This window comes from Cupressus sempervirens, chromosome 5 (genome assembly GCF_028749045.1).
Source record: "Cupressus sempervirens isolate cs-2001-9-10 chromosome 5, ASM2874904v1, whole genome shotgun sequence".
Classification (NCBI taxonomy): Eukaryota; Viridiplantae; Streptophyta; class Pinopsida; order Cupressales; family Cupressaceae; genus Cupressus; species Cupressus sempervirens.
In genome coordinates, this window is record NC_143122.1 from 848,564,706 (window position 1) to 848,591,345 (window position 26,640).

Sequence of the window (26,640 nt, forward strand, 5' to 3'; positions counted from 1 at the left end):
CATAATGTGGGAAAGTGCCCACCGTCGATCATCTTCAATCTGATGGTGGATGGAAACATGTAGTCCACTGACAACCTATATTAGTACCTTAGCCAATCAAGTGCCTTCTGTATGCTAACTCACCTGACAACCTTTCCTTTTTTTTGGTCCATAAAGAGAAAACAAACCCACATGCCACATGGAAGCAAGGCGCTTACCCATATTGCATAAAGATAGAGCAATTTCATAATACAGGAAAGTGCCCACCACGGATCTATTTAAGATATAATGATTTGAAAAGTTGTAGGGTAGGGAAAAATAACTTTAAAAAAAAGGAAATACAATAAAGTTTATTTCATTTATCTATCTTGTATTTTCATGGTATTTAAATAATCAAATATTGGGAGTGATTGTTGGGTGGGCCTTAGACATTTAAATTCAATTTTTTGGCGGGAGGCAATTTTGGCTAACACATCCCAATCAAGAACATGGGTCACATCAGGAATATATTGTCTCAAAATAGAAACATGAAAAACATTGTGAATGCATGATAGGCTACGTGGAAACACTAGTTAGTAAGCAATAGGACCAATCCTCTCGAGGATCTCAAAAGGTCCAAGAAAACATGGTGCCAACTTAGAGCATTTCCCATAAAAAAATGGGGCTCTTCCTAATATGCACTCGCAAAAACACCCTATCACCAGTAGAAAATTGATGATCCAACCTATGGGCATCTACATACTTCTTTTGCCTATCTTTAGCAATAACCAAATGCTCCCTAATATGAACAACCTATTGCTCCATATCTTGAAGCATCTCTGGACCCAAAAGAACTTGGTCCTCTAAATGATCCCAACTCAAAGGGGTATGACACAGTCTACTATACAAGGTTTGAAAAGGTGACATGCCAAGAGAACTATGATACCTGTTGTTGTATGAAAACTCAACAAGGTATAAATAATCCTCCCACTTCACCTACCTATCCATCACATACATGTGAAGCATATCCTCTAGAACCTGATTCACTTTCTCAATCTAACCATCAGACTCTGGGTGATAAGCTAAACTAAAATTGAGCTATGCGCCCAAAACATACTAGAGAGACATCCATAGTGCAAAAGTAAACAGTGGATCTCTATCTAAAATAATTCAACGAGGGATCCCATGTAAACAAACAATATCTTATAGGAAAATATGCACTCTATAAGAAGCTATGTAGGATGCTCTCATGGGTGAAAAATGTGCTACCTTGGATAACTTGTCCACTATCACCATGATGCAATCATGTCGTCATGATGACATAGGTAACCCTGTGATAAAATCAATGGATATTGTATCCCTTTCCCACTCTGGAATGGTGTGTAGTTACAAAAGATCCACTAGATGTTGATGCTCTACCTTCACTCTCTAGCACTCAAGACATCGAGCAACAATATCAGCAACATTGTGCCTCACCCCTACCCAAAAGTATAGTTTCTTAAGGTTAGTATGCATCTTCTTGACACTAAGATGTGTGGAATATGGTGCACGATACACTTTCGACAAAACCAGGCACAAAGATCACCTAACACGGGTACATAGACACACCCCTCCAAGTGTAATAGTCCATCAGACACAAGCAAATATCCTGAAAATATCCCCTCAAGGATACATCTAGACTCGATCTCTGCCCTTACCTCTTGATACCAAGTGTCACTAGGAAAAGCCTCTAGGATATGGCCTTGCAAATCCACTCCCAATGACAACACTGATATCTCATGTCACCACCTACTCAAGGCATCCATGATGACATTCTACTTCCCTTTAATGTAGGGAACATAAAAGTCATATTCATACAGGAATTCCATCCAGTGATGATGCTGTGCATTCAAGTTTGGTTCAAGTTTGGCTGAGTAAAAATATATTGCAAGCTCCTATGATCTCTATGCAACTCAAAGTTGTGTCCCAAAAGGAAGTGCCTCCAACAAACTAAAGTATGCACTATGGCTGCAAGATCCAAATCATGAGTGGGGTGATTAAGCTCATGGTCCTTGAGTTTTCTAGACTCATATGCAGTCACTCAACCATCCTACATCAACACTGTACCCACACCTTCCTACAAAGCATTTGTACAAACCATGAAATCACCTATAGGATTAGGCACTACAAGGAATCGTACACTAGTCAAACACTCTTTAAGAGCATTAAATGCTACATTAGACTAATTTTACCAAACATACTTCTTCCCTTTCTACTAAAGATAAGTGATGGGACAAGCTATTCATTAGAAATCCTTCACAAAGAGATGATAGTAACCTGCCAATCCCATGAAACTACGAACTTTAGAAACATTAGTGGGTACCAACCAATCCATTATAGCACAAATTTTCTTTGGATCTACTGCAATTCCATCACTAGTGATGATATGCCCTAAATACTTCACCTTTGATTAGAAGAACCCACATTTACTTAGGTTGTCATACAACTAATAGTCTCTCAAGCAGTATAATACCTGGCGTAAATGGACTTTATGCTCCTTAACAATCTTTGAATTAAAAAAAAAGTGATCTAAGAATATAATAACACACTGATTGAGGTAAGTGCAAAATACTCCATTCATGAAACTCATAAACACCAATAGAGCATTGGTTAACCCAAAAGGTAGAACCGTGAAATCATAATGCCCATACCATGTACAAAAATTTATTCACTGAATGTCAGTCTCCTAGATACAAAGTTGATGATATCTTGATTTAAAATCAATCTTTGAGAACACTCGTGCTCCTTTCATCTGATTGAACAAGTCATCTATCCTTGGCAAAGGATATCGATTCTTCATTGTCACCTTATTCAACTATTGGTAGTCAATGCACAAACACAAAGATCCATCCTTCTTCTTCATGAAGATGACTGGTGCACCCCGCATGGATACATTAGGATGAATGTGGCCCTTGCCAATAATTCCCCCAACAATAATCTAAGATCACTCAACTCTTGAGTAGTTATGTAGTAAGGAGCTCGTGAAATCAGCTCTACTCCTGGTACAAGATCGATCTGAAAATTAATGTCACGCTACGGTGGTATACTTGGTATCTCATTAAGAGACACATCTGCATACTCATGAAGGAGTGGGTGATCATCAAGCATCATCATATGGCTCTCGACTTCCTCAAGATCACTAACAAAAACAAGAAACAACTGACAACTCTTCCACACACTCTGCTTCAGCTGATTAGCTGAGATCATCCAAAGTGAGACTGGTCTTTGAACTCCCAAAAGCTCCACTTGCCCACTTGTGTCATCAATATAGTATACCAACTTACAAAGACAATCTGTGTTAGTCTGATGGGCGGCTAACAAATCCATGCCCAATACAATGTCATATGATCTAAGAGGTAGAATATGTAGATCCATTATGGTGGTGAAGGTTCCCAAATTCAAAATACAACCTCTGACTAAGGAATCTACAACCACTTTGGAACCCATGGCTAACTCAACCTGCCACCTTTTTTACTTGACATACTGCCGCTAGCCCACATCATTAAACAAGAGATGGTGAAATAAAAGAATCTGAAGCACCAAAGTCAAACAAAACTAAAGTTAAAATTCCATGCAACGTACCTATAGCCTTGACTACCATACCTTGATGCTCAACTTGGTGATTATCAACCATCACAAAGACTTGATGATTCCTTCCAGCATCTCCCACTCTAGGCCTTGATCTAGCTACACTCTTAGCAGATCCTATAGATGGTTTAAAAGAACACTCAAAAGATTTATGGCCAGGCTGACCACAAGTATAACAGTTTCCCTCAAAGTTATACATTATTCCATGACCACACTGAGTAGCACTAGGATAAGGTGCACTACCCCTGCTAGAGTTTTGTTGACCACTTTGCAAAGGGTGATCTTGCTCAGATTTCTGCCCATGACTCTAGTATATCTTTTCTTTCCAGAGTCACCTACATTCTGTCCATCTTTAGCTACTTTTCCCCTCTATCAAAAGTGATGACTATAACCACCTTGAGAGGGTGTTGATTGGGCTTGACCCTTCCCTAAGGACTAAGAATACAATGCATCCTACCCCTAGTTCCATGCACTTTAGTTCTGAGAACCTGCCTTGCTGCTAAACCCTCTTGTCACATTACTCTCTAGAATCCTTGTCTTCTCCATGACAAGTGCTAATGTCCTCAAATGGTGAACATGGACATCCCCAATGATAGAGTTGCAAAGACCCCTAACAAAATGTTGTGTGAGGAGTGCCTCATCATGTCAATAACTTGAGTACTATCTCAACCCAAGGAAACACTTCTCATACTGATCTACTATCAAGTTTCCTTGTTTGAGCTCATGAAACTCATTAGTTTGAGCCACTTGGTACTAAGGAGAAAGGAATTTCTCCCTGAATCTCTCCTTGAAGATCTCCCAGGTGAGATCTGCCACATAGATACAAAGCTTCTCACACTCCATATCCTACTAGATAGAGCCATGTTCCCTCAACTACATGATAGCACAACGAGCCTTCACGTTGCTTCCATAAGGTAGTAAGGAGAAACAATGCCCCATATCAAGTAACTAGGTCTCAGCCTTGAGTCCTATCCCCTAACCATCAAACAACAGTGGTTTGGACCTTTGAAATCCCTACATCATATCAATCTTAGTGATATCATCATTGTCATTATGACCACTATCTCTCCATTGGTGCCTTGTACCACCAAGTGGCATACAAGAATGTTTATGTTCATGCTCCTCCTCTCTATGCTTTGACTGATGGGAATCCCCATGATGGGAACATCTTTGTCATTTTCTATTAAAAAAGATAACATTAAGGGTGGATGCCCTCTTCACTAGTGTTTATTATTCTAGCTCTATGAGTTTCACTATTTCTAGTCCCCTCAAGATGGTCCTATCCCTATCCTATTTGGTATTTACCCCTATTTCCTCAGTCAAATAGTTACATGCACCTCAAATGCCCTCTAATTATGGTAAAAGAATTAATTAACCCACAGAGCTAGGACTAGGAATACCATACAACATGCGAAAGAAGACACTATGGAAATTTTAGATGATTTAGATTCTTACTCTTCTTCATCTATAGAGTTAGCTTAGACGTTGGATAACTCCACCCTTTATTATATCCCAAAAACACATGTCACCTCTTTTTTTCTTGCTCTCCCTAAAATCCATCTCAACTACCCCAAGGATCACCATATCCCCTATTCTTGTTTCCCTACCTTTCTTCCTAAGGGTTTAGATGGGGGTGTTGAATCTTATGGCTCTGGCCCAAGTTTGATGAATACATTTATCATTTTAGACTTAAAGTAGTTACCAAGTGGATTGATTTTAAGATTTAAATCATGAGAACCAAATTAATAATTTGGAGGACCTTGTTGAAGTTGAGTGCAAGGTAGAGGACTCAACCAAAGGGGAGAGGGATGATACTTTGTTAGAAGTAAGGAGAGATTTTGGTGAGAAACTACACAAATTGGAGATTCTAAAAGAGATTTTTTTAACAGATTCATGCATTAGTGCCTTCAAAGGAATAGACAAAAGAGATCCTCATTGCTTTGTTTGCTACAAAGGAGTTATAAGTTTAGTTGGATGATCAAATCTAGGAATTGGCTACTCAACAAAGAACTTTCTAGGACAAAGTGGAAAAGGCCATTCCTGGGATTCAAGGTAAGATGAAGGAAAGGAACCAAAAAAGGAAATTATGGTAAAGAGGAGGTTCTTCAACTAGTTTCTAAGTAGGATGATAGTCCTAGGGATGTAATTTTGTCTAGGCCTCTTATGTAGTGCTCCTTCTAGTTGAAGCTCAAGGAATTAAGAAAGTAGAAGTCATGTGTTGTGGAGTGGTTATTATGTTGGGTTTTATGCTAGTGTATGGTAGCTAGTTTTGGTTCATGTTAGCTAATGAATTTTTAAGATTATCAATTTATGTTGTTTTGGTAGTTTAGTTTTATTGTTGTGGTATATTTTGTATGATCTCACTATTGGAAATACAATGGGGAAAGTAAACTCTAAGGTGGGGGGGGGGGGTGTGAATCAATCCTTCAAATCTTTAAGCATAAAATCATTCACTACACATCCATCTCACAAGTTGCATGTAAACTAAAATAGCTAGCTAAACATATTCATCCATAGCATGAAAGAAAATAACATTCAACACACACACACATGACACAAGATATTTGGTTACCCAGAAACCCTCCAATGAGAAGGTAAAACTGGGGTGAGAATGACACCCACAAATCTTTACTGCTATAGTAATAAAGTTTATCTAATGAAAGATACAATGTTTGATCATGAACTATGATCTACCTTGTGAAATTTCTACTCTATTAAAGGCTTACAAGATTGTTAGATCTTACCCTGTTAAAGGATTTCAACACACTATTAGAAGTGTGCCTAATTAAAGGACTTTAAACTTACAATGTAGTAAGCACCCTGTTAAAGGATTTACAATAGCCTACTAGGACTACTTTATTAAGAGATTTAATTGATCCACCTGTTAGAATGTCTTAGCAATGATCCTATGTTTAGCAATCTATTTCTAGATAACATATCACCTCTTTCCTAATGTGTACTTGATCCTCTTTGATCAAATTTGTCACTTTTGTCCTCTAACTCCTTTCCTCTGTTCTCCTCTAACTAATTTTATAATGTATCTCAATTCACAACTCCACCACCATGAATACTCATTTTGTGCATGCAAAATTCTCTCTTCACTCCTTCCACTCTCTATTTCATTTAGGGTTTGTCCTCCTTAAGAAGACTTAGGTAACTTAGGGTTAGGTATGAATCAATGATTGTGATTCACCCAATTTTCTACTTAAAACATCACTTCAATTGATTGGTTGCATGTACTACATAAGGAGCATCAATATAGATTCATACTTATCATCTAAATCACAAAATAATCTTTAGTTAGCTCAAAAATGATTTACATAGAAGTTTGTGCCATTACAAAAAATTATGTCCAAAGTTGTTTAATTGACACTTGAAGTGTCTAATGCTCAAAATCCACTGTATCTTCAATGCTATAACTTGGCCTTTGAATGAATCAACATCTATTGATCACTCAACATCTAAATGACTCAGCATATACCATCTACTTGACAATTTAGTGAGTCAACACTTACTAGTTACTAAACAAATATTGCATATCTGATAGCTTACACTTGACAAACATTACTTGTTTGACATGAACTAAGAAAATGAATTAAGTGTATTACCACTCATATGTCAAAACCAATATGAGATTAACAATCTCCCCCTTTGACATGAGTTGAAAAACACTTGGTCATGCATGAATAACCTTAACTCTTGAGCATAACTCAGATAATCTCCATTTTAGTACTTGGCTTACATACAAAATTTCACAACTTCAAAATTTTGCAAAACTTGTGACTTATTAATCATACCTCAAAATTACATAACTCTCCCTAAGTTGATTATTCTATTATGAATCTTCTAAATATTCCTACTGAGTAGATCTACTATGCTAAATCTATTTTTGTAGTTTCCACCTTTGTTTCGTCTCCCCCAAAACTTTTTCTCTCTTTAGTTCAATCTCCCCCTTTCTTCATTTCTCCCCCTTTTTGACACTTATGTCATGGGTGGTACACGAATTGTGTATTTTGCTAAGAATGATTTATGGACCTCCATCATTATTTTTGGTGTTACAACCCAATTGTCACATGATATGATGCAATGAAATACAACCATGCAACAGAAACACAAGAACATGAAGAAACAAGATCTAATACCAAATTACAATTCTTGACTCATAAATATATAACTGATTACATGCAACATGCTCGACTGTAAGGCCTTCTGGATTAGGGCCAAATACAAATAGCAAATTATAGAATCAATTCTACAAGATCCAACATAATCCAACTTACAACAAAACTTAGCTAGTCCAAATACACAACTAGATAAGAACCCCAAGAAGAATCCATACTTGTACACGTAGGTCCACCAAGAGATCGTCTAGTTCCTAAGCCGCAGCTCTAGCTCTTTTCCAAATTCGCTGTTCCAAGTTCCTCTACTTCTCCATGATGGATGTTTAATGACTAAAGACTTCCCAATAACCCCTACTTATACCAATCTAAGCCACAAGTCGGACCAAAACACAAATTAAATGCAAATACATAAATTAAATGCCAAAGTCATCCTCCTACAGCAATTAAATTCCCAAAATCAATGTCATAGTAATATTGCAATATCTCTTAGTTCCAAATGAATTAGAAATCAAGCTTCGAACCACAGGTAGAAATCTAGGCCCTCTTCAATCTCTAAAATTTTCATCCTTTAAATCATTGTGAAAAATTAGTTATACAGCTTGAAACAGACACCAAATTCCTAAACCATGCCAAGCAACCAAAGACCATGCTGAGCTCCATAGACCATGCCGAGCTCCATAGACCATGCCGAGCTCCCAAGATTTGATCTGGATATTTAACTTGACAATAAGGGTGACTAGGCATTCATGAGTATAAAGATGGGGATATTTCTTCATGAATGTCTTTGCATAGGCTAGTTCCTTGTGTAACACCTCCATGTGAGGGGTTAACATGGATTGGATGCTAATTAGTGTAACCCTAATATTTGCATCTTGAGCTTGCAAAGTTTCTAAATGACCTTATATTGAAAGAAAATTTCTAAAATGAGATTGACTTTGACTAGGAGATTATTGTAGAATGTTACTTGTTTTATTCAAATCTAGCTCCAAACAGTTAATTTGTCTCCACACTTCTTGCGTGAATAGGGGAACATCACACAACTTGGTATAAAGAGAGAAAATATTCTCCAACATCTTTTCACCCTCAATTTTTATTGCTAACTCAACTTGGTGTAGTGCAATGGCACTAGATATCTATTCATTCACCTTTGTTTGAAACTTCTTCTCAGAGCATTCCAATAATTTAACATTAGTATCTTGGTCTTCATCATTGATGTTCTCCACAATATTTTCTAACTACTCAATGATTGGCTTGGCTTCATCAGGTGTAGGTAGGTTGAATGCATCAAGAAATATTCCCTTGATGTCATTAAGTGCTTGTTTCTACACATGTCAGAGTAAATAATTATTATTTACTCTTTTACTTAAGTTTATTTAGGTTAAATGCATTTAGTTATTAGTTATCATCTAGGAGTTGTTGACAACATGAGAGTTTGTTCCTACCTAGTCATACTTATCTTCTCACCTACATGGAGGATAATCCACCTTTTGTGGACATATGCTCAGTTGTCAACCTTATCTCCTAGCTCTTTCTAGCTTGTTCTACAAGCTTCCTAGAGGCCTTTATAAATAGGCTCTCCTAGTATGTTTGCATCTCATATCGTACAACAATCTAAATTTTATTTGAGAATACAATTTTCTTATTTTCAGACCAAATCCTAGTCTCTTCTTGTCTTTTTCTTCTCTGTGAAAAGTTTCTACATGCAGGTGATTCAAGGGCTTGTGGATTTGATTTGCATATTTGCTCAAATCCAACACGGTATTAGAGCCAGATTTTTTGTAGCTTGTTCAGTATTTGGAAAAAAAGGAGAAAGAGTGTTTGACATAATAGATCTGACATTTTTTGGGCCTTTTTCTTTATTTTTTGGAGGTGCAATAGTGGCAATTTAGAAAAAATAACTATAGAGGTGATTTTCAAATAGTGATATCTCCCTCATATGGACTTGTTTTGGGGTAGAATTTCATGATCTACATATTGGTGTAGGAAGTCTGACATCTTTATTCTTGAATTTTTCTGTAACTCAAAAATCCTATTTTTTGCACCTTCAAAGGCTTCATTCGGGCTCATATGGACACATATTTCAATGCTATATTTTTTTTTACAAGTGCATGATTTATTGTCTACTTTCCAAATCTGGAATTAGTTTGGAGTAATATTGAGCTCCTATTTTTGGTGTTGAAGTAGTGGCTTCAGTTTCCTCCCTCTCTACATCAGGAATCTAGGTTCTTTTCTCATTTTTTTTGCTTTCTATAGTTGTTTCTTTGGTATTTGAAGGATATCTTTATACGTTGTGGGGGTGAGTATTTTCTTTTCTATAGTTTACTTCAGAATAAGACCCTTCTACTTCTATCTTCTTCTCTCAATGTCAGATCCTTTTGTGACCTAGCTCATGCCGCACAACTATCACTCCTGGAAAGCACAAATGACTAGGCTTCTCATGTCAAGAGGATTATGGCATGTCTAGATGAGAACCAACCTATTCTACAATGACCTTTTGAGGTTCTTTAGCACAGGAAAAAAAAAAGGATGAAGCCATGGGATTGATTGCACTGAACATATCTGATAGTCTGAAATGTCCCTTTTCTGATTTTTCATGATATTTCCAACCTCTAATTAGATCTTTAAAATCAAACAACTGCTATCACAAAGATCCACCAAATTCCTTAAGAAACCCCAAATCGGGTATGTTGAAAATAGTGCTAAAAGCTTCACAACTTCACAAATTATTAATGAATCTGAAAATGGAAATTTTTACAGAACTTTCAGCAGCATAACAGCCTACAAATTGATATTTCCAGATCCGTATAGCCTTTACACAACAGCTCAAAAATGTAGGACCAAAACTATGCTCATCGGGCTCCCGAAATAGCACAAAATATGCTCGAAAACACCACAAGAACACTAATAATCTATCTCAGAAGTTTAATCACGTCCCAATATATATATTCAGCTCTATTTTAACAGCTTAAAGTATAAAATACAGCAGCAACCAAAACTGATATGAAATACTCAACCGGAAACACCAAACTCTTACAAAAATACACCCGGAAACTCACAAATCTGCACTGTTCAGCACAAAGGCAAACTCTGTATGAGCATGCACATGGAATGGCTTCAAACTCCCGTCCTTAGCCTTCCTGAAAACTTGCAAACTCCCATTCTTGGGTCTCCCTGAAAACCTGCAAACTCCCGTTCTTGGGTCTCCTTCTCCACAGGTTTGGCAGCCTCTGAAGACTAACAAAGAATGAGTGAAAATCAAGTCTGGAATCCCCCCAAAATGCCTCCAAACCTCTTTAAAAAGGGCATAACTGTAACTCACGTCCAAGAGAGGTTAATGAAACATATTTTAATAATAATTATCATTTATTAGTCCAACGGTTTCCAAAGATTAACTCCCTTTTTCCGAAACTTCACTTTCTTGGGCCTGCCTGTCTTAGCAAAGATTATTATTTTTTAATTATTTGAAAAGGGGACATGACAAGTCCTCCCCTCCCAAACATTGCTTGTCCTCAAGCAATGGCTGAACAATAAACCAATCAATCCTCCTGGATCCCAAATGTAGTCATGAACTATACTACTACCAATTAACACAGACTCCTGCAAGATCCTCTGCAATATGACCAAGAGGAATCCATAATCAAACTGGCAATTATAGCTCAACCAAACTCCAAAATCACCATTACCACAGTCAAAAACCCATGAGACACAAACTCTTAGAATATCAAAACCCAAGTAAAGTGGACTACCAACATAGTAAATACCATCAATGCATTCCACTGGCCTATATGGAATGTACAATCCAACTCTGCAACAATGGTGAATGCTCTCAAATGAAACTATACCAAGTATGGAGAATCCACACACTATACAACTCCTGCAGTCAACACAACTCTGTAGATCATTGGCCACTGTCTCATAACCATAACTCCCATGCACCCCTGATGGTGAAAAGCCATCACAAGATAAACAACAAGAAATGGAACCCAAACCAAATTTTCCTGCCATCAACTCCTCAGCATAAGGATCAATTGTTAACTGATGTACATACCTTGCAATATAATGTTGATTAAAAAAACCAACCTCAGTCAACAACTCACCATGAACAAGTGATACAACCCACTGTGACTGATCACTAGCTAAGTCAGGAGATGTCATAGCCAAAGGAGTAGAATCAATAACAACACTTGCTGAAGCATCACTCCAAAACTCCTGCTCTAAGTCATGTATTATCAAGCTATCAACTACAAAACTTGTCGCCATGTCGTGCCCATCACAACTCTCATCTCGAGGCATCAAACTATTCCATAATTGATGATAAGCACTAGGAACCAAAGTACATCTCTGTATCATAATCTCATCAACATGGTCATCAAAGGTAAATTGATGAGTGTACCTCACAGTGTAATGCCGATAGAATCCGCCAATCTCAGTCAGTGGCTCAGACTGTAATCCAGATGAAACTAACTGCAATTGATCATCAACCATGTTGGAACTGACTACTACCTCCAAAGATATCACCAAGGGAGTAGTATTACTATCAGGAACCATGCCAACTGTCGACTCACCAACATCACACATGACCTTTGATACATCTCTAGTCTCTGTGCCTTCAGTACTAGAGGCCACCACCCTGTCAGGCATACAATAATCTGCTACAATACCCAACTCAACTAAACCTGACTCTAGTGGGAATGAACCTGATATGCCAATGTTAGTATCAAGGATGGATGCATCCCCATCTCCATTGTCTCTGACAATCTCAGTCATGGACATCCTCGAATCACCAAACACCATAGCTTGTGACTGTATAGAATCAGATAAAGACTGTAGTCGCTCTAACTCCATGGTCACCTTAGCCAAATGAAACTGTGACTCCTTGAAAGCCAACTGTGTACTCTCAAGAATCTCAAAAGTCACCTCAAGCTGCTCAGTAAGCTCACTCACCTCATCTTCCTTGGCCAACAATGCATCATATGTTGTACTACCCCACTCCATAAGATAATCTCTATCAGCTACCAACTGCATATAATTCTGTCTCAAAATCTGAATAGCCTCCCATAAAGAGTGGATCTCTGTCAAGGAAAGATAACTTCCTTCCTGCTCATCACTAGTAGGAGAACCCCATCCATAAACTGCTAATAATTGACGAGCAGCATCAAAATGTTGGCAAGTGATAGCAATGTCTCGGTCACTAACTCTCAACTGATTAGACACATGATGGCATTGGCTTGACTGTCTCCTACAAACCTCCTTTGATGCACTGTCTAAAGGAGTATCCTCAAAGTTACTAGTCTCTAGAGTATTACCATCCATGTCCTGTGAATCAACTCTAAAGCTCATATCAACATACAGAGTATCAAAATTTGTAGCACTGCTGTCCAACTCCTCTGTACCCAAAGAAACTAAGTCTTCAAAATTGCCCACTACATCCTCCTGGATGTCATCGATGCCAATATGATCCTGGGACTCATCTGTACACACTGCCAAATATGAAAGATCATCAACACATTCCAGCAAGTATGGTCGACTGTATATATGAACAAAGCCCAACACCGGTGTATAAAAACTAATACCAACATCAGAGAAGATACTGGCACAAGAAAAGACAACACTGTGTAATCTGCTAATCAAATCCATGATAGCACCCAAACAAACACTGCGACCAAAAAGTGTTAAAGATCTCCAGTCAACTGAATCCCAAACACCAATATAACAATCTCGTGTCCATATCCGTAAACTAGAATCAACTGGTAACTCAAGCAAACTTCTCACCTGAGTAATATGACCAATACCAACTAACTCCACATACCTGTCATGATAAGGTAATGAAGTCACAATACTATCTTCACTCACCTTCAGCTGGCGGGATAAATCATGTGAAGTACTACCTGCCTCAACCTCATGTGATGAAGCATCTAACTGCGCCTGGTACTCTTTCTCAGCAAATTCATGAATGCTCAATGTCTGCTCATCTCTACTAGGTATCTCACCATCCTGCACAACAACATCCTCATAATCATCATCTGAACCCACTACACTGTAGTCACTGCCTGTTGTAACTATACCATCCTGAATACCTGTGGCATCACCCTTTGACAACCTGTAAACAATTGTCTCAATTTGAGTATCAAGTTGACTGTTACTATCAATCTGTGTAATATCCTTTCCCACCACCTCCTGTGGCAAAGTAGAATATGAGACCACTACCTGGCTATCAGCTAGTTTCTCAAACTCCTCATGCAAGTTCTTGGGAATTGTGTGTCATCTGTCCTGTGAGAAAATCTGCCAAATAGAAATCCAGTCAACTTATCCACCTTAGCTGGGTCAGATAACATGTCATTTATACGGTGGTGCTCAACCAACTGTTTAGACATGTCATGGCTTATTTTCATAAGTTTATCTCGAATGTCTAAATAACCATCCTTTCTACTATTTTGACTCTGGCTATCAATTGTCCAAGATCGTTCCCTCTGAGACTCTGTACTATACCTGTCCATTCTGGATAAAGTAGAGTGTAACCCCAATAGGATATAACTTCTTCAAGCACCAAGAACTAACATGCAAATGATTAGAAGTAGCATGCAACCATAGATTTGGACATGCAACTGATTAGAAGCAACATGCAACCACCAAATTATGACATGCAAGATCTGGGTAGTTGTCAAAACTGACATGCAAACTTCTACAACCGCCAAATTCACCAAGAACTAATAGGAAAATGATTAGAAGTAGCATGAAACCATAGATTTGGACATGCAACTAATTAGAAGCAACATGCAACCACCAAATTATGACATGCAAGATCTGGGTAGTTGTCAAAACTGACATGGAAGATCTGGGTACTTGTCAAAACTGAAATGCAAACTTCTACAACCACCAAATTCACCAAGAACTAACATGAAAATGATTAGAAGTAGCATGCAACCATAAATTTTTACATGCAGCTGATTAGAAGCAACATGCAATCATAAATTATGACATGCAAGATTTGGGTAGTTCTCAAAACTGAAATGCAATATCTGGGTAGTTGTCAAAACTGACCTGCAACTTCTACAAACCCTCAGGCTGGCAAGATCATGGCTCTGATACCACTGAAATGTCCCTTTTCTGATTTTTCATGATATTTCCAACCTCTAATCAGATCTTTAAAATCAAACAACTGCTATCACAAAGATCCACCAAATTCCTTAAGAAACCCCAAATCGGGTATGTTGAAAATAGTGCTAAAAGCTTCACAACTTCAAAAATTATTAATGAATATGAAAATGGAAATTTTTACAGAACTTTCAGCAGCATAACAGCCTACAAATTGATATTTCCATATCCGTATAGCCTTTACACAACAGCTCGAAAATGTAGGACCAAAACTATGCTCATCGGGCTCCCGAAATAGCACAAAATATGCTCGGAAACACCACAAGAACACTAATAATCTATCTCAAAAGTTTAATCATGTCCCAATATATATATTCAGCTCTATTTTAATAGCTTAAAGTATAAAATACAGCAGCAACCAAAACTGATATGAAATACTCAACCGGAAACACCAAACTCTTACAAAAATACACCCGGAAACTCACAAATCTGCACTGTTCAGCACAAAGGCAAACTCTGTATGAGCATGCACATGGAATGGCTTCAAACTCCCGTCCTTAGCCTTCCTAGAAACCTGAAAACTCCCGTTCTTGGGTCTCCCTGGAAACCTGCAAACTCCCGTTCTTGGGTCTCCTTCTCCACAGGTTTGGCAGCCTCTGAAGAATAACAAAGAATGAGTGAAAATCAAGTCTGGAATCCCCCCAAAATGCCTCCAAACCTCTTTAAAAAGGGCATAACTATAACTCACGTCCAAGAGAGGTTAATGAAACATATTTTAATAATAATTATCATTTATTAGTCCAACGGTTTCCAAAGATTAACTCCCTTTTTCCGAAACTTCACTTTCTTGGGCCTGCCTGTCTTAGCAAAGATTATTATTTTTTAATTATTTGAAAAGGGGACATGACATAGTCTACTATTTCAATTGGATGGTTTGACCACTCCTTGAGCTATTTGGAACAAGTTTCATAACCTATTTGGCACAGTCAATGAATTTCAAGCATTGCAGCTTGATGTAGAGTTAACTTCTTTGACACTTGATAGCTTTCCCACTATTGAAGACTTCTTGATGAAGTTCAAATCTTTGCATACAGTTTTGTAGGGATGTGGGAAAAATAAAATAGATAATGAGTGTATCTTTTTGATACTCTCAAAATTGCGAGGACAATATTAGATCTTTTCTTCCACTTTCTACTCCACTATGAATGCCTTGGGTAACAGACATCAAATGCCATCTTTTGAGACATTGATTAGTTGACATAGGAATAGTCCAAGATCACTCAAATGGATTCACTTAGAGGTTCATAGTCACATGCATTGCTTTCCAAGGATAAACAGGAGCAGAAGCTGAAGTAGATATCTAATTCCTTCTATCAGCACTCTACTAGTCCATCCTCTTCTTCTAAGAAGAAGGAGAAAAAGAAGACTAAGACTCCTACCTCTTCCTATTGTCAGAAAGGATCTCATGATGAGGCACATTGTTTTTAGAAGAGATTTGATGGCTATGAGAAATAGATTGTAGATTTGCAAGCTCTTCTTCAGAAAAGCACTATTTCATCTCCATCCTCTTCTACCTCATAGGGGTGTTCCTTTTAGTCTTATTCCATATCTTTGACCTCCACATCAAATCTTGGAAAGGGTCATGCATTATAGACATCCATTACATCCCCTTCACAAGTCCCTTGGATACTGGATTCAGGTGCTTCTCACCATATGACATCTTCTCAAGGTGTCTTCTCTACTCTTGAGGCTTCTTCCATTCCTTATATTCTCATGGGGAATAACACTGTCCTACCAGTCTTTGGGAAAGGTTCAGTTCACATCTAGGATGGTATATTCAATGATGTATTATATGTTCCATCTATGTCTGCAAACCTTCTCTTCATTTCTCAGATTACACATAGTGGATCAGGGAAGATAGTTGAGTTCACTGCAGATTTAGTCTTCATTCAAGATCATGCCACAAGAGGCCTTATGGCTATAGGGGTAGTTGATCCTTCCACCCATCTCTACACCTTTTTGCACTTTGATCCACCATCTCCATTATCAAAGCATGGCTCTTCTCTTTCATAGGAGCATCATGTGGTGCAGTCAAGATACTTGAACCTTTGCATTGTTCTTGAGATCCTTGTTTTGACTTCCATGCCACATCTAGTTGAGGTCTTTTCTCTTCAGTAGGATTCTTCTCTAGTTCCTTTCATCAAGTCTTTAGGTGCACTTGTTGTGGATTCTACAGTGGACATTCATGACAATGCAATCACACTTGCCTTGGGAATTCCCTTTCAAGATCCTCATATTTTCTCCTTTGAGCATCAGCTAGACCTTCTAGTTTTCCCTCTCATTCAGGGGTTCCCTTGTTTCCTTTGCATGGGAGTTTCATTAGTTTGATTCTTTCTCTAGGGGCTCCAATTTTTTTAGGGGGGCTTTGGTACCTCTTATCTCTCTCATGGGGGGCTGGTTGTACTTATGGTTTTGAGAGAATCTCTTGAGCCATTTTCGATGGAAGTTGTCCTTGGGGGGTCTTGTTGAGGCCTTCCTTCCTTCCTTCCTTCATGTAATTTTTAGCATGTTTATACTTACCTCTTTTTAGGGGAGAGTTTTTCCCATGAGGTTTTCCCTCTTTCCCCATTTTCAGAGGTTGCATTTCTTTGCATTTGTACATGGGTACCTAACATGGCCCAGTTGCCAGGACCCATTCTGCATTTCATCTTAGCTTTTACTTAAGTTTATTTAGGTTAAATGCATTTATTTATTAGTTGTCATCTAGGAGTTTTTGACAACACGAGAGTTTGTTGCTACCTAGTCATACTTATCTTCTCACCTACATGGAGGATATTCCATCTTTTGTGAATGTATGCTTAGTTGTCAACCTTATCTCCTAGCTCTTTCTAGCTTGTTCTACAAGCTTCCTAGAGGCCTTTATAAATAGGCTCTCCTAGTGTCTTTACATGTCATATTATACAACAATTTACATTTTATCTGAGAATACAATTTTCTTATTTTCAGACCAAACCCTTGCCTCTTCTTTTCTTTTTCTTCTCTGTGACAAGTTTTCTACATCTAGGTGATTCAAGGGCTTGTGGATTTGATTTGCATATTTTCTCAAATCCAACAACCTATGCTCCCTTCTAGGAAGTTCTTGGTGTTTCTTCCTTGCCAAAGCATCCTACAATATGCTTATTTTCTCTATTGTGATTGATGCAAGATCAAACTTCAATAACTCAATCATCTCATCTAAGTTGATACCATCATAGGGTGTGACCTCATTAACCTTAGATTTTCTAGGAATAGGCCTAATTCTTGTAATGGTGTGGCTTCTTTACTTGGTAGTATTTGGTAAGGTAATTAGTGTCTATATTGCTATCACTTCCTCTAGTTTTGTAGTCAAGATTGAATCTTCAGTCCTATCCTTCTCCTTTTCTGTAGTTTTTTCTCCACCTTGTGCTTGTGTTGTAGGTGTAGGACTAGCTTCCTAACTTGTTTGGACTAGTGTCTCTTTTTGCTTAACTATTGTAAATGTTGGTACTAAAAAAATTTGTACTATAGTGCTTACATGTAAAGACATTGTGTCCTTCCTTTGGTATACTACCATAGACATTATATGTTGCACTTTTGTTGATTGAGCGGGGTGTAATGGATAATGCTTGTTTTTTCTCCCCTAGAGTTGCCAATTCTTCCTTCTCAATCACATCCACACTCACCAAAATAAGATGACTACATAGTTGTGCCTTGATGGTGGAATCAGTCAATATCTTCTGCATATCCTCCTTCATTAGGGGATTGATGTTCTGGATGGAGTTGTTAGAGACATGCATAATCTTTATTGTATTTTCTTGTGGATTAGCACTCTGCATATGTACTTCTGGTACATTTTGGTCTTGATGTTGCTCTTCCTTAGGTGTTGCCTCTGTAGTATCTTCCCCATGTACTTCCCTTATAGATTCATCATTTGTTACTTCAACTACCTCTTGGTCTATTTTGTCTTCACCCACTGCCTTAGGTTCTTGCTCAATAGCCTTTTGTGTTGTCAACCCATAGATCACTTTCCATATTTGTGTGCTCTATTGAACAACCTCTTCTATTTTGTTTTGTAAAATATGAAAGGCTCGATATTTTGGAGAAAATTCCCCCTTATACTTGTTAATAGCCTTTGTCATTTCAAACTTGTCCAAGTTTGGGATTGCTCTAGCAAGTGTAGTCTCTCTAATATTTCTCTTAGTTGTGAGACTATATTTCCACCTTTACTCAACTCTATCATATAGGTTCTTGGGTAAAGAATTGGAAATCTCAATTGGAGTCATCTTAGAAGTTGCCATCATGGAATATATAGATTCTTCTAATTTATCCATTTCTATCTTCCGAAGCTTATCAAACTCAATATGTGTAAATCCACTTAAATCAACATTATTTTTGATATTTTCACACAAGTTGTCCAAATTAGAAGAGGGACTGTGACTCACCACTTTGAATTAGCTATTTCCATCTGAATCAGTCCTCTCCTCATCTAATTTAGCTAGGGAAATATATTTCCTCCTTTATCTCTATTTAGGTTCATCTTCTTTTGTAGCTATGCCAACTCTCTTGCCTTTAGGCTTCTAAACTCCCCAAGTATTCTTAGTAGTAGCTCTTGTGCTAGCCCTAGTAATAGGATATGTAGGCTTTTCTTGTGTAGGTTTCACAACCTTCTTGGGTTTTCTTGCTACTGGCTTCTTTTTTTTTCTCTTCTTCTCTTCTGTGGCAATAGGTGCTTCATTGGCTTCTTCTCCCTCGACATCTTCATTAAATTCTTCTTCTTCTTCTTTTCCTTGGTCCTCACCTTGACCTTGTGTAAGAGCCAGTGGTGCTTGGGTAGGTGTATCTTCATCATCTTCATTTTGCTCTTCTTCTTCATCTCCTTTTGCCTCTTCACCAAATTGTTATTTTGGCTTCTTCACAATTTGATTATTCTTTATCAATATAGATGTTGTCTTCAAATCCATTGTGATCTTTGACTTTGCTATATCATAATTTCCAAGTGCAATAAAATTCTTATATACTTCTTCTGGTAGTAAAGCAGTGATGGCTGTAGATGTCTCATCCACATTAATCTCATAAGGCAATGGTCTGAGCCATCTCATCCTTGAAACAATAACTTGTACATATGTGAAATCAACATCAACTAGAAAAAAAAAACATTATTGAAATGCTTCTCAACTAGTGATATTGGAATCTTCTATCTTTGTTTCGTTAACTTCTTAAAGTCTTTAAAATAACTAGTCATTACATACTCAAAATTATCTCCAAGTTGCTCTATCAATTCAAAAAAATTTACTGCAACTAACCTATTAGTCTTCCAAGCTATTTTCCAAAATGTGGGAAAAGTGTTCTGCACATAGAAAAATATACAAACAAGTATTGAACCAAATTTGCATTGTGCACTTTTTGTCTTTCTTATGGCTCCCAAGTTTTTTGATAACTACTGGAGTTGTAACTTGGCAAGGTCATAACAATGGTCTTTCTTTACTATTGTGTAACCCAAATCCACACACATACATGGTACACTATTCAACCTACTGTATTGAAATAATTTATTTGCAATAACTCTCACGACAAATGCAATTAGGGGATTAATAATTGTGTTTATGGTTATCCCTCTCTTATTCCATAGTGCTCCTATATTCTTCTCAATTGCCTCTTTTGCATCACTCCTCATAGTCTTTGTTCTGTCCAGAGTTTGATACCTTGTCACCTTGTGAATAATCCTCTTTGTGATTTTGATAGGTTTGTTAGAAATAATAGTCCACCAAGATAACTAAGAGGGTGGGGGGGTGAGTCAGTTGTCCAATAATTAAAACATTTGTCCACCTTAAATAGTCTTAACCATTCAACCAAAATAAAAAACCATACAAAGATGCACATACATAATTACACCAAATATGTTAACTAGGGAAACCCTTGATTAGAGGGGAAACCCTAGTGGGAATGATGCCCACAAGATGATGTACTAATATAAATATTCCTTGTTAGAGAATGGACCCTATTAGGAGTCTATTACAACATTTAGTACATATGACTCCCTATTAGGAGACTTTGAATCCCTGTTAGGATATTCAAACCCTGTTAGGAGTTATAGAAGACAAAAGGACCCACCATCCAACTAGCTTCTGGGGCAAGATCACCAAACTCACTATCCAACTGATCTTTCAACTATTCCTTATAGAATAATTGTATGTACTATACTTTAAATTCTTTCTTCAATCTTGTTAATCAAACCAATCACTATCAGACCTTGTAGATCATGTCTCAAACCTTGGATCCATTTATCAAACTTTAGAACACATAATAAAACCTCAACAAAAAAGTTTCTTTCACCTTCGCTCTGCTATGCTTATCTTTACATTTTGCTCTTTGTGCTGCTCACAATCATTCACTTTCATCCATACATGATAAAGGAAAATGTCCTTCCTTTATATTGAATCCATACAATAATTCCCTGAGTCAACTATGACACCTTCTTAATTAATTATTATAGGACCTCATTAAGAACATGTTGCACTTAGTGATAAAATTAATCTTCCACCTTGTAACTTGAATAAATTTTTGTGCATGTGACATTATGATGGGAAATCTTAGCTATGTCATCTCTAGAATATCTTCTTTACATCTTTAACTTTGGCTTCTCAGAATAACAACTCTGCTAAGAGATACCAAAACAAGCCTCTATAAACTCTATCTCGGAATAATCTTCACTGAAACTTGCATAACTTCTTCCAGATTTAATATCTTATGCTTCCAAGATTAGCTACATATACTATACACTTAGTAGTATCTCCCTTTAACCTTGCTTAGTGAAAATGCTCAACTGTCTATCCATACCAACTTGATCTTTCCACATTTCTTCTATTAGATACCACAAAAAATTGCTATGTTGACATCAATGACAAACACAGACATGAATGTAACATTTCATCATGATAATAATCTAATCATGTTTCTACAATACTCCCCCATAAGGAATATCACCAGCATTCATCCTTCCAATAATCTACCTCTTTAGCATTGATGGCAACGTAGATGGTAAACATCTAGTTCCAAGAATACCAACTGTAAAAGATTGTTAACCTTTCTTTTCAAATCCTCTTCATCAATCATTCTTCCATGTTGTACTTCTCCCAAACTATTGTATTGTACTTCTTTTTCTATACTTCTCCCTATTTTTCTTCTGCCAAACTATTTTTCATGCTCTACTTCTCCCTCATTGACATCAATGTCAAAGGTTTCAACAACAATCATTCTTTGTAACAACTATTTCTAACCTACTTATGTGTCCAAAGACTCAGTAAAAAACAACATCCAACAAGAGTCCTAGATGACTTTGTCCATCATAGATACTCCCCCATACAAGAAGCATCAACATTTAGTCCAAACAAATAATAGTGCTCTATTACACTAGATTGATGCACTCTTGTATCATCTACTCTGATGTAGGAAGGGGCATAATCCCTAGCATGCATTGAAAATACTCAAAAGTCTCTTTGGGAAGAGGCTTTGTGAAAATATCTACAATTTTCTCTTCGATGCTTACATATCCAATCTAATTTCCTTTTGTTTAACTTTTCTTCTCAACATGTGATACTTGATAGAAATGTGCTTAATCTTAGAATGCAATACTGGATTCTTTGACATATTTATTGTGCTTGTGTTTTCACAATGTTTGACAACAGGTTTACTGAATTCTATCATTATATCCTTTAGTGTCTGCTTCATCCAAACAACTTGATTATAATTGTTTGCTGCTACAACATATTCTGCTTCTACTATACTTTGTGAGGTATAGTCCTACTTCTTTCTTAGCCAAGAAACCAATCTTCCTCCAAGAAAGAAGGCTTCACCATTGGTGCTCTTTCTATCATCCATACTGCCTACCTAGTCAGCATCAAATAAGCATATAAAGTGAAATCATTAGATCTATCATACCAAAATATGAACTCTGGTGTTCCTTTCAGATATCTAAATATCCTTTTTATTGCTACATAATGTGCTTCTCTGGGGTCAGCTTGTAATCTTGTGACAATTCCAATTACATTTTCTATATTTGGCCTTGTGTGAGTTAGATATTCAATCCTCTGATCATAGATTTATAGTTCTTCTTTTTCAACAATAGGTGTCTCATCCTTTGTAGATAACATATGTCTAGTTACCATAGGTGTTCCAATGAGTTAACATGTTTCCAAACCAAACCTTTTCAGTAGATCTTTCAAATACTTAGTCTGAGAAATAAAGATTCCTTTTTTGTGTTGTACAATTTGTAATCCTAAAAAATATTTTTCTTCTCCTATCATGCCCATTTCAAATTCCTTCTTCATTTCTTCTTTGCTATAGCTGAGTTTTTTCAAATCCTTGTCCAACCTCACATACCAAGTTCTAGGTGCTTGCTTGAAGTCATACAATGCTTTCTTCAATCTGCATACTATGTCTTTGTTATCTATTAAAGGACAACCTTCACTATGTACACCTCTTCTTCAAGTTTTCCATTCAGAAATGATGACTTGACATCCATCTAATACACTTTGAATTTCTTATATGTTGGATAGGCTAAGAAAAACCTTATTGCTTCAATTCCTGCCATAGGAGCATAGGTCTCATCATAGTCTATTCCTTCTTGATGTGAGTAATTTTTACATACCAATCTTGCTTTGTTCCTTACCACGTCACCTTGTTCATTCATCTTGTTACTAAATACCATTTAGTTCCTATCACATTCTTGTCCACTGGTCTTGGGACCAATTCCCATGTCTCATTCTTCACTATCTGATCCAATTCTTCTTTCATAGCTTGCTTCCAATAGTCATCTTTACATGCTTCATCTGCATTGTTTGGTTCAACTTGAGATATCAAACATAGTTCTTCATTGATTCTACTTCTTTTCATCACATCTTTATCTCTGTTTCTAATGATCAACTCAGGTGGATGATTCTTTGTCATGTTCTTACTTGAAGTAGGAATTTTTATCTCAACTCTTAGCTCTGTTGAAGGTTTCAAGATTTGTTCCTACCTTAACTCTCCTTTATTCTACAAATCATTGTTAGTCTCAAAGAATACTTCATTATTCTTTGGTTTAGTAACAATATTCTCATCATCAAAATTATAGTCAACTATTCTTTCTTGTATCCTGAATTTCTCATCAACTCTTACATTTGCACTTTGCATAATAGTCTTAGTTCTTAGATTATAACATCTATAAGCCTTGCTTTTCAATGAATACTAAGAAATGCACCTTCATCACTTCTAGCATCAAATTTACCAATATCATAATGTCTTTTGATAAAACATTTATTACCAAAAATTCTAAAATACTTAACTATAGGTAAGTGACCAAACTATAGTTCATAAGGGTCTTGTTTGTGTCTTTCCTGACATGCATTCTATTCATAGTAAAGATTGCTATATTCATAGCTTCTCTCAAAAACATCTTGGATACATCATTCTTAGCTAATATAGCTTTTGTTGCTTTTGCTATTGACCTATTTCTTCTCTTTGTAATGCCATTTTGTTCAAGGGTTCTCAGAGTTGATAATTATCTTTTGATAACATTAGCTTCAAAAAAGATGTTAACATCATTTGAAGCAAATTCTCCTCCTCTATCCAATCTTAAAAATTTAATCCTCTTATCGGATTCACTCTCAACTCTATTCTTAAATATCTTGAACTTATCAAATGCCTTAGATTTTTCTTTAAGAAATAGAACCCACACCATTCTAGAAAAGTCATCAACTAAAATCATGATATACCTTTCACTATAGAATCCTTTAGTTTTCATAGGACCACTAAGATCTATATGTATAATCTCCAATTTTTCTTTAGTATTAAAATTCTTGGGCGAAAAATAAGTTCTATTATGATTTTCCAATACACACTCCTTGCAAATTGTGTTAGTAGGCTTTACAATCTTAGGAAAATCTTTAACTGCAAACATACTATTAGTCTTCACAATGTTGTCAAAGTTTATATGACAAAATCTCTTATGCCATAACCAACCATCATCTACTTTTACAACCAAACATGTCATTTTAGTAGGATTTAATTGAATTACATTACCTCTAGATTTGGTTCTTGTTCTAATTACCTTTCCATCTTTGTCTTTGATCATGCATGTCTTCTCTATGAACTGTAACTAATAACCTTTATCAACTTATTTTCCAACACTCAAAAGATTGTGCTTTGAACCATAAAAAAAAAATATATCTTTAGTGTTAGTCTTACCATCAAGAGTTATAAATCAAATACCTTTAATTGTTTCCAACTCTGATAATGCCTCCACCATGACTTTTGAAGTCAAAAAACTTGTTCATATTACTGGTCATATGATGTGAACAACCACTATCAATTATCCAATTAGATTTCTTTTTGACTTGTTATACCAAAGCTATTTTCTTTAGACTTTCTTCTTTGATAGCTACAAATCCTATTTAATCATCACTAGCACTTAGTTCTTGTTCATCAGAATCATCTTCTTTATGTCATGTCCCCTTTTCAAATAATTAAAAAATAATAATCTTTGCTAAGGCAGGCAGGCCCAAGAATGTGAAGTTTCGGAAAAGGGGGGTTAATCTTTGGAAACCGTTGGATTAATAAATGAAAATTATTATTAAAATATGTTTCATTAACCTCTCTTGGACATGAGTTACAGTTATGCCCTCTTTTAAGGGGTTTTGGAGGCATTTTGGGCTCATTCTTGAACTTGATTTTGCCGATTTCTTTGTTATTCTTCAGAGGCTGCCAAACCTGTGGAGAAGGAGACCCAAGAATGAGAGTTTGCAGGTTTCCAGGGAGACCCAAGAATGGGAGTTTGCAGGTTTCTAGGAAGGCTAAGGATGGGAGTTTGAAGCCATTCCATGTGCATGCTCATACAGAGTTTGCCTTTGTGTTGAACAGTGTAGATTTGTGGGTTTTTGGGTGTGTTTTTTGCATGAGTTTGGTGTTTTCAGTTGAGCATTTCATATCAGTTTTGGTTGCTTCTGTATTTCAGACTTTAAGCTATTAAAATAGAGCTGAATATATGTATTGGGACATGATTAAACTTCTGAGATAGTTTATTAGTATTTTTGTGGTGTTTCCGGGCATTTTTGTGTTAATTTCGAGAGCCCGATGAGCATAGTTTTTGTCCTACATTTGTGAGCTGCTGTGTAAAGGATATATAGATCTAGAAATGTCATTTTGTAGGCTGTTATGCTACTGAAATTTTTGTAAAAATTTCCATTTTCAGATTTATTAATAATAGGTGAAGCTGTGAAGCTTTTGGCACCATTTCTGGCATACCCAATTTGGGGTTTCTTGAGAAATTTGGAGGATCTTTGTGATATTAGTTGTTTGATCTTAAAGATATGATTAAAGGTTGGAAATATCATACAAAATCAGAGAAATGGACATTTCAGTGGTATCAGAGCCATGATCTTGCTAGCCTGAGGGTTTGTAGAAGCTTGCATGTCAGTTTTGACAACTACCCAGATCTTGCATTTCAGTTTTGAGAACTACCCAGATCTTGCATGTCATAATTTGGTGGTTGCATGTTGCTTCTAATCAGTTGCATGTCAAAATATATGGTTGCATGCTACTTCTAATCATTTTAATGTTAGTTCTTGGTGAATTTGGTGGTTGTAGAAGTTTGCATGTCAGTTTTGACAACTACCCAGATCTTGCATGTCAGTTTTGACAACTACCCAGATCTTGCATGTCAGTTTTGACAACTACCCAGATCTTGCATGTCATAATTTGGTGGTTGCATGTTGCTTCTAATTAGTTGCATGTCAAAATCTATGGTTGCATGCTACTTCTAATCATTTGCATGTTAGTTCTTTGT